The following is a 10533-nucleotide window of genomic DNA, read 5'->3' on the forward strand; positions in this document are numbered from 1 at the left end:
AACGGTTCTGTGCGTTCTCTCGCTTAATCCGGACAATCTAGACAGTGGATTAGCAGATTGTCTGTGAGCCGCAGTTGGCACAGGTCACTTGGAATGCATGCAGTCCGCGTAGAACAAGCATTCTGCTTCATCTGCAACTAATCTGCCATTATGTATATATATATATATATATATATATATATATATATATATATATATTATATATATATATATATATATATATATATATATATATATATATATATATGTATATTAAGGGTATAAATTAGCACGAGATTTCCTCTTAAAAAGCATAATCAAAAAAAGTTGCTAATTTCAGTATTATTTATCTTCTTCGAGAAATTCTATTTGTGTCGTAAGATGATTTTAATTTCTTTTGTAAGAGTTGAAATGATTTCTCCGCAGGAGGTCATCTGTTCTGCCATTTTCATATTGGCCTCCGTTTAGGCTGACTAACTTTTTCTGGCAGCACAGATGAACTCCGACGGAGAAATAATCTCAACACTTACGAAGGCGTTTAAGATCATCTTAAGGCGCAATGAAAATGTCTCACAGATGATGCTAAATTAGCAATACACACACTCACACACACACACTCACACACACACACACACACACACACACACACACACACACACACACACACACACACACACACACACACACACACATATATATATATATATATATATATATATATATATATATATGTATATATATAAACCACGTGAAAACCACTGTTGGAGTAAAAAAGACTGGAGACAAGGAATCTATGTATTTCGATTGCAAACTGCAATCGAAATATATAGATTCCCTGTCTCAAGCCGTTTTTACTCTACCAGTGGTTTTCACGTGATTGACAAATGTGGGATCACATTTTTCACCTGTAATATATATGCAATTCAATTCATTTAATATCTACTCATATATTTATTCATTTATTAATTAAAAAATTTCTCAACCTGCTGTCAACATGGCGGCCGTTATAAGAAATACTGTTCTGTCCACCTCTACGGTGAACTATTTCAACCTTCGTCCCTTACTGCAAACACGAAAAAAGAGTAACAAAAAAGAAAGACAGGGTCTGAGTTCCTTGCGGAAGTCAGACACCAACATTGCAGGACTCGATTCCAGGAACTCACAGGCACGGAATGATGACGTCAGCCGAAGGATTACTTCGATAATCCATTTGTCGGTCATCCGGGAGATTCCTACTCCCGTGCATTCGTGTCCTAGTTGGGTGGCTGGCTGGCTGCCACGGCTGGACGTCCCCGCCATGACCCTTACCCTTTTCCAGATCCAGTTCTTCCAGGTCTTCTTCGATCTTTCCAATCTTGGAGCCAGCAACTTCGAGTCAAGTACAACCTGGAAAGTGGATGTCGTTCTGCAAGACTCCAGTTTTCATCCTCTCACCGAAGACCGGCCGATCTCCAGTCTCGAAGTTGGTCTTCAGGTTTGGACTCCAGGAGCCTTCAAGCTCTCCTCTGAAGGTGGCCTCACCCCCAGAACCAGTTGATTCATTCGTATAATTTCCGGTTCTCATTTACATATGTCGTCAAGGAACAATTATTTTTGTCTCACTTCTTCTTTCATTGCATCATTACCCTCCTCCTCCTCCTCTTCTCATGTTCTCCCGCGGTCTTCTCCTACATTCTCCAACGTCGACTGACCCAGATCGAGAGGCCAAAGACAGACTTCATCCTTCGCGATTCAGGTCCCACTTAGAGGATGCTTCCGGGGACAATTTCAGTCCCAGCCTCGATTCCGGTACCGATTCCAGCCTTGATTCCAGTCCTGTTCCCAATTCTAGTCCTAACACCGGGGCTGGTCCACGGTCACAGGCTCGGCCTCAACCCCGTTCTGACTTTAACTCCGGCTCAGATCCTAAACTCGGCCCGATATTAATACATACATACATACGTACATACATACATACATACATACATATAGATACATTCATACACGCAAATGTACAAGCATACATACATACAAACATACATACATATACACATACAAACACATACATATATACATATACACCTACATACATACAAACATACATACATATACACATACAAACACATACATATATACATATATATATTATATATATATACACATATTTTATATATATGTATATGTATATATATATATATATATGTATACACACACACACATATATATATATATATATATACATATATATATATGTATATATATACATACATACGATTACATACACACAAGACGGTTATTAATTAAAGTGCAGAGGTCGTTATCAAACTCTATCTGGCGTTAGGTCCATCCTTGACTATGCGGTATAGTTTTGGTCTCCGTCCTATAGAGTGGATATAATTTCACTAGAACCAGTGCAGAGGAGAATGACCAAAATTATACATGGGCTCAGGATTTTACCTTACGAGGACAAGTGTTCAAGTGGATCAAGGGCTTTAGCAAAGGTGATGCATACAAGGCCATCATATTAAGACAACAGTGCAAGACTCGTACTAATGATTTTAAAATGGACAAATTTAGATTCATGAAAGAAATAGGTAAGAACTGGTTTACCAAAAGAGTGATCAACGAATGGAATAGAATTAATAACCATGTGGTGAGCACTGAAACTATCAATTGTTTTAAGATAAGGTTAGATAACTTTATGGATGGGGACGATGGGTGGCAATCGACATGGAACTACCTAGTATAGGCCTTATGCTCTCTTACAGTCTCCTTTTTATGTTCTTATGCTCTTATGTTCTTATGTTAAATGTTCTTATATACACGTACGTATATACATACATACAGACATACATACAGTACATACATACATGCATACAAGCGTATATACATGCATACATACATGCATATACACATCATAAATGCATACATTTACACGCGCATCCATACATACATGCACATGCATACACACACACACACACACACACACACACACACACACACACACACACACACACACAGATGCATACATACACCCATACATGCATATCCATGCATGCATGCATACACACACACACACACACACACACCAGATGCATACATACACCCATACATGCATATCCATGCATGCATGCATACACACACATACACACACACACACACACACACACACACACACAAACACATACACACACATACACACATATACACAGATGCATACATACATACATGCACATCCATGCATGCATACATACACATACACACATACACACATTATGCATAGTCAAGGAATGGTGCTGAGTAATGGCATATTTGCAAAACGTCCTTTTAATTGACAAGAGAAACAATGAAACAATTTTCGTTAAAATCGGACCACGGGTTACAGAGTTTTTCCCACTTCGTTTTTCGGACACTGAAACATTTCAGATTCTCGTCAAAATGAAAAAGAAAAAAAACAGTCAAATGCTTGAAAAAAAAAAAAAAAATCACCAGATTCCGAGAACCTTCGAAGACTGCGGCTGAGTCTGATTAAAAAAAAAAAAAAAAAAAAAAAAAAAAAAAAAAAAAAAAACCCATTCCCACGAAATGGGAAGTGAGAAACCATGGGAAAGCTTTGTCAGTTGCGGCAAGTCGTTGAGTTTTTAAGGCCGATGTTCGGGTCGCCTCCCCCACCAGTCCAGGGCTGTTGGGAACCAACGCGATATGATATGGAGCGTGTCCCGTGAATCGAACTCACGGCCACCTACTCATGAGTTCGACACGGTATCCACTGGTAAATTCCGACGGACTTTGGCAGACTCGCAGTCTTCAGGAGACGGATTCTGACAGATTCTGGCAGATTCTGGCAAAGACAGACAGAAGGGCCCGTATGAAACTATGCAATATTCTACTTGATGGGAATCTTAGATTCAGATCGACTCTCTGATTTCGACAGACTCCGACAGATTATGACAGCAGACGATGACATACTCCGACATATTCCATCAGAGACAGACCAACTCCAGATTTCAATGGAGACAGACGTGTAGATGTGTTGCAAGATGATTGAAGGGAATATTCAATCCTTCAGATGTCTAGCGTGCACACGCGCGCACGCACGTACTTGGTGTAGGATAGAGCGCCCGACGTCTTCAGAGAACTCCCAAGGGACCCGCCATTGTTGTCGGACCTGACAGTGGTCATAGGGGTCAGGCGCATCTAACCTCACCCGAACATCTAGGCCGAGCGGCCGGATCATCTGCGTCCAACATTGCCAAACCGCAAGATCAGCATACGTCAAAATTATATTTCTTTATACACTCACTTTGTAAATATAAACCCATGCATGAATACAGAGTGTCCATACTCAGTCCATGCGTTGTACATTGCAGAAATAGGAGAAAATAAATTATTATAGCTAAGTGTAGTGACAATAGCCACTTTGTGCCTATAAACAGAAATTGGCAACTCCCCGAGTTCTGCTCGGGGTTGTTCCGAGAATGTAGACCACTCTAGACGAGGACATTAAAGCCAACAAACCACCACCTCGTTTGTCCCACCAAACTCAATGTAGATCACAAACAACAAATCTACAGATGTACTGGAGATTCTGACAGGAATACGCGGGGGAGTTTGAGAAACAGGAGACAACAAGAGAAGGATATAATCATAGGGAACCACAAAGCATTTCTTCTTGACAGTAAATCTAGTTTCTAGGGCTCAGACACGGCAGCGTAGCGCTACACTTGCGTCTTCAAAATGGTAACTAGCTTGATGGGATTTCACTCCGAAAATATTGAAATGAATTTGAATTCTCTCCGATTCCCAGTAGTGATTGTTACCTATCCCAACAGTCCAAGCGCATAGGGCAGAAGCGACGGCTTTGGCCGCAGCTACTCAGCGCCTCCTGGCGTACGCTCTTCACCACCACCTTTGCTAAACTCTGACTCGCTGGTGACTCGTTCCTTGTGGTCAGGCGTCTGCGTTCTTATTCCCGAAGAGAATTCATCGCAACGCCCCCGGAAGCTTTCCTTGATGGGCCTCATCGCTTCGGACAAGTTCCCGAACTTGAGATCCAGGAAGCACCTCATCTTTTATTTTCGCTTCTCTCTCTCACACACACACATCATAACAAATGTATGAATGGTAAGAATGGAAAGACACGATTGAGAACAAGAGACATTATGCCTGACCGGTTTCGCCTTTGAGGCTTCTTCAGAGGTAATATTTACAGAGAATGAAAGTATTGGTGTTTATAGGGCAGTTGCTGTGGTTCATGAGGGACGCGGGCTGAGATTCCGTATGCTGCTTGGCTTGGTGGTCATGTGGGGTCAGGTGTGGGGCAGGCGAACGTAGTTGTTTGTTTTTGTGTGAGCAATTGTCATAAACACCAATGATTGCATCAACAACAGAACAGGAGATATCAAAATTACAAAACATGCCGCCAAATACGCCTTGAGACAATTGCTCACACAAAAACAAACAACTACCTCCGCGCCGCCACACTTCTGACCCAACATGACCACCAGGCCAAGCAGCATACGGAATCTCAGCCCGCGTCCCTCATGAACCACAGCAACTGCCCTATAAATACCAATAATTTCATTCACTGTAAATATTAACTCTTAAGAAGCCTCAAAGGCGAATTGGTCAGGAATAAAGTCTTTTGTTCCCAATCGTGTCTTTCCATTCTTATTGTCATCATCATTAATATTATCATCATTATTAGTACGCAATTATTATTTTGGTCATCATATCACCTTTATTTTCAATATCATCATTAATATAATTTTTTGTAAATTATATATGTACGACGATAATGACAGGTATATGCACGTCCATAAAATAGCTATTGAAAATAAAGATCTCAACGAGGGTGTGTTAAAAAACATCCTGACACGTTAAAAAAAAAAAAAAAAAAAAAGAGAGAGAGAGAGAGAGAGAGAGAGAGAGAGAGAGAGAGAGAGAGAGAGAGAGAGAGAGAGAGAGCGGCGGAATCTGGGTAATGAACGTGGGCAGAGAGCGTGCAGAAGTCAGGTATGCATGGAATGTCTTAAGGAAAGAGTCTTGTGGCCACAAGAGTCTCAAACAAGAGGAGCCGCGTTGGGGGATCCAACAAATGCACTTGTGACACAAACAAACATAGTCGAGAGGGAGAAAGAGAGCCAGAATCGACTTCTCCGTGACCGAGGTGGTGATAGGGGTGGGGGTGGGGTGGGGGTGGTGGATGGCATAGATATGAGGCTGAGTTGAAAACGCAAAGATTGATTGATGTCCGACTCACCCGATACAGAAGAGGTTGATCGAGTTTGGCTATCACCCCTTCGGCTCATTTCACACGTATCGACCTTTCGCCGTGCGCCGTCCACGACACAACGTCGTGCTCTCAAATAACCATGGGTGTCTATGGGCACTTTCACATGTTACGACTACGGCCACGTATGAAAGCGTGCATATGAACCCATGGTTATTTGAGAGCACGACGTCGTGTCGTGGACGGCGCACGGCGAAAATCCGATACGTGTGAAACAAGATTTCGCCTCCGAGGAGTTGCCACGGAGATGAATGAAATCGCCTGGCGGCAGCCAGAACGAAAGGAAAAGTGTCACCTGGTACGGAGCGAAGAAGAAGATGAAGAAGAAGAAAAAGAAGAAGAAGGGGAGAAGAAACATAAGAAAGAGATGGAGAAGGAGGAGTTGTAAAAGGTGTAAAAAGAGATGAAGACAAAAAGGAGAAGAAAAAGAAGGAGAAGAAGATGAAAAGGAGAAGAAGAAGACGAAGAAGAAAAGAAGGAAAAGAACGAAAAGAAGAAGAAGAACAAGAACAAGAAGAAAAAGAATGAAAAGAACGAAAAGAAGAAGAAGAAGAAGAAGAAGAAGAAAAGAAAGAAGAAGAAGAAGAAGAGAAGAAAAAGAGGAGGAGGAGGAGAAGAAAAAGATGATGAAGAAGAAGAAATAAAAAGAAGAAAAGGAGAAGAAATAAAAAGAAGAAGAAGAAAGAAGAAGAAGAAAAGGAGAAGGAAGAAAAAGAAGAAGGAATAAAAAGAAGAAAAAGAGAAGAAGAAAAAAGAGAAAAAGAAAAAAAGAAAAAAGAAGAAGAATATGTAAAAAGATACGATGATGGAAGAAACCAGAATAAGAAGAAAAACACGAGGAAAAAGAAGATGAAAAAGAGGAAGACAGAAAGATGACAGAAACAAATTTTCTTATGAAATATATTACAGACATGAAACATTAATACAATGCAGAATGACACGATCCAACCGAAATATCACACAGCTAGGTCGCATCTACAAATAATACCACCAATACAACTTTCATTACGCCTGCTATAACAATAAAAAAATTAATTTTGAGGACGACAATAACAATTTCTGTTTCAATGAAATAACTTGCACCAAATGAGTGAACAAATCGTGTAACTATATAATGTCAGAAGTTTACAATATATTGCAGAAAACGTGTTCTAATTAGGACATAAAAGTAATCACATTCATCACTGGAAATTCTAAAATTCTAGTCATCAAACAGTGAGCCATATATCAATCACAATAAAACATCTAATTCGATACAGTAACGCATTTTATTATGTCAACATTTGATTAACAAAATGTTCTTTAAACTGCACTAGACTTTGTTACAAAGTAATTTCAATCTAAAGATATTGAAGTGATTACAAAAATGATTCGCTAAATACAGTAAAACATCTCATGAGTTGGTTTTGAGTAATCAAATAAATCAAAAACATTACCCAAACACAGGCGTGTTACCTCTTCCGTGTCCAGTTCCTTCTTAGAGGAATGAAATTATCTGTTGTTAAACAGAATGAATTATCAGAAGCGTAAAGGTACGTTTTACTCTGTGCAACTATCGTTCAACGGTGATCGTTCATGGCTCAGTGATGATCGTCAAACGATTGTCTAGAGCACCAATTCTTTGGTTTTGAATGTGGCCGGTCTTCTTCGAGCCGCAAAATACGAGGCTGATCATTCTAACCGAATTTTCCAACGCGTTTACCCAAATATGATGCCAAGAGGTAGTAGGATGCGTGTCACCTGCCATTGGCTGTGGTAGTAAGAGGCTAATAATTAATTTAGGACCGAGGAAGACCTACCTTAAGACAAGTACGTTACCCAGCACACGACCTTCGATCCAAGGGACGTCGTTTTAAGGGACTTCAGATTTAAGGGACACACATATTCGAAGGGATTCTACTAAAACAAAGTTGAGTTTCATATAACATATTTTTTTTATTATTGAGTCTTGACCTTTAAATCCCTTAAATCCTAAACCCCTTAAATGTTAAACATTTTCGAGGGTTGAGTACAATTCCTCCTATTCTTAACTTTGAGCAAATATTTGATAGATGTAAATAAACGCCCATGCCCCCAAAAAAGAAAGCGTATTTCAGTACCCGTATCAATAGAGCACTTCAGCCATAATGACTGAAATGAAACACATCCAGAGTTAATAGGTTAAGCCTTGAAAGAGGATTACAGTAACTAACAGTGAGTAAACTATTAACACACTAATGTTTTATCTAACTGCTGCCACACCGTTTGGGTCAAAGGAAATGCAACCTGGGTGCCGGGTGGGTGAAGGCCATATTCGTTGTAAGGGGAAAGAGCCTTTTGGTATGTATGTACGTATGTATGTATGTATGTATGTATATATGTATGTATGTATGGATGTATGTATGTATGCATGTATGAATGTATGTATGAATGTATATACATTATGTATGAATGTATGTACGCATGTATGTATGTATGCAAGTATGTATGTACGTATGCATGCATGTACATCAGCTAATCCTTCGACTTTCTTTCACTGGCATCCTCCTTGTGGATGAGCGGAGGACAAGGAGACGAGATGAAAAGAACAGGGAGCAGAACGAGATGAAATGGGAGGAGGAGGAAAAGGAGGAAGAGTAGGATGAGGTGAAGGAGGAGGGGGAGGAGGAGGAAGAGGAGGAGGAGGAAGAGGAGGAGGAGGAGGGGGAGGAGGAGGAAGAAGAGGAGGAGGAGGAGGAGGAGGAGGAGGAGGAGGTTAAGAAGGAGGTTGAGGGGGAGGAGGGGAGGAGGTGGAGGATGTGGAGGAGGAGGAGGTTGAGGGGGAAAAGGGCGAGGATGTGGAGGGGAGGAGAGGGAAGAGGTGGAGGAGGAGGTTGAGGGGGAGGAGGTGGAAGAGGAGGAGGAAGAGGAGGAGGTGGAGGAGGAGGAGGAGGAGGAGGTGGAGGAGGAGGTTGAGGGGAGGAGGTGGAAGAGGAGGAAGAGGAGGAAGAGGAGGAGGTGGAGGAGGAGGAGGAGGAGGAGGAGGAGGAGGAGGGACATATAATTTGGGGGAATAAGAGAAACAACTAAACGAGTCATTGGGAAACGAGTCCGGAGGCACTGTGAGAGTTCAGAACTGAAAGAGAGGAACGAAGCGAAGGAAAAGCAAAGAACGAAACAAATGAAAATAAACATAAGAAGAAAAGATAATGAACTGAGAGGAAAATGATGCCGGTTTGGGAAGTGACTGAAGACTTCTGGGTCTTAAAAGAAAGACTTTGATGAAAGTAGGGGTGAGGAAAAGGAGGAGGAGGAAGAGGAGGAGGAGGAAGAGGGGGAGGAGGAAGAGGAGAACGAGGGAGAGGAGGAGGAGGAGGAGGGAAGGAGAAGGGGAAGAGGAAGAGGGGGAGGAGGGAAGGATGAGGAGGAAGAGGAAGAGAGGAGGAGGAGGAAGAGGGAGACGAGGAAGAGGGGAGGAGGAGGAAGAGGGGAGGAGGAGGAGGAGGAGGAGGAGGAGGAGGAGAAGGAGGAAGAGGAGGAGTGGATATGAAAGAGGTCTGAAATAATGGTGGCGGTAGGGGAAGTGGTGTGAGGTTCAGGTGTTGTTGTTGTTGTTGCTGTGGATTACAGTTTACCATCGCTTCTATCTGTGGGAGGTACAGCGATTCTTTGAAGTTCTGCCACTATTCCTGGACCCAGGTCTTCCATGACAACCACCAGATATTGTAATATCAATGACATTTCATATAGAAATAGCCTTCATTGTAACGCCTAATGTACACAAAGATATTTTGCATATCAAATGAACTTGAATTTCCATAACCAATCCCTTCTATACCAAGTGGTGCCTTCTCTTTTTATTCTGGCCACCGCCAAGCTATCTGATTCATCTCCTTGGCAACTTTTTCCACCTCGGTAGCCAAGGGGCTGTAGCCCTTCGTGGTCTCCCTCTCTCCGTGCCGGATGGTGGTGGCGGTGGCGGTGGCACTTTTCCTTTTGCTCTGTCTGTCGCCACTACCTTATCCACTTTCAGGACATCTCAGTAGCATAGTAGCATAATTATATACATACACACACACACACACACACGCACACACACACACACACACACACACACACACACACACACACACACACACACACACACACACACACACACACACACACACACACACACACACATATATATATATATATATATATATATATATATATATATTTATATATATATGGTTAAATTGAATGGCAAGATTATTATTGCAGAGTTTTATATCTGCCTTTTCTTTTTCTATGAGAACCTTTTTCCCTTCCACGGGAAGTTGTCT

This window comes from Oratosquilla oratoria, chromosome 42, assembly GCF_046742065.1.
Source record: "Oratosquilla oratoria isolate Oo_2021 chromosome 42, ASM4674206v1, whole genome shotgun sequence".
NCBI lineage: Eukaryota > Metazoa > Arthropoda > Malacostraca > Stomatopoda > Squillidae > Oratosquilla > Oratosquilla oratoria.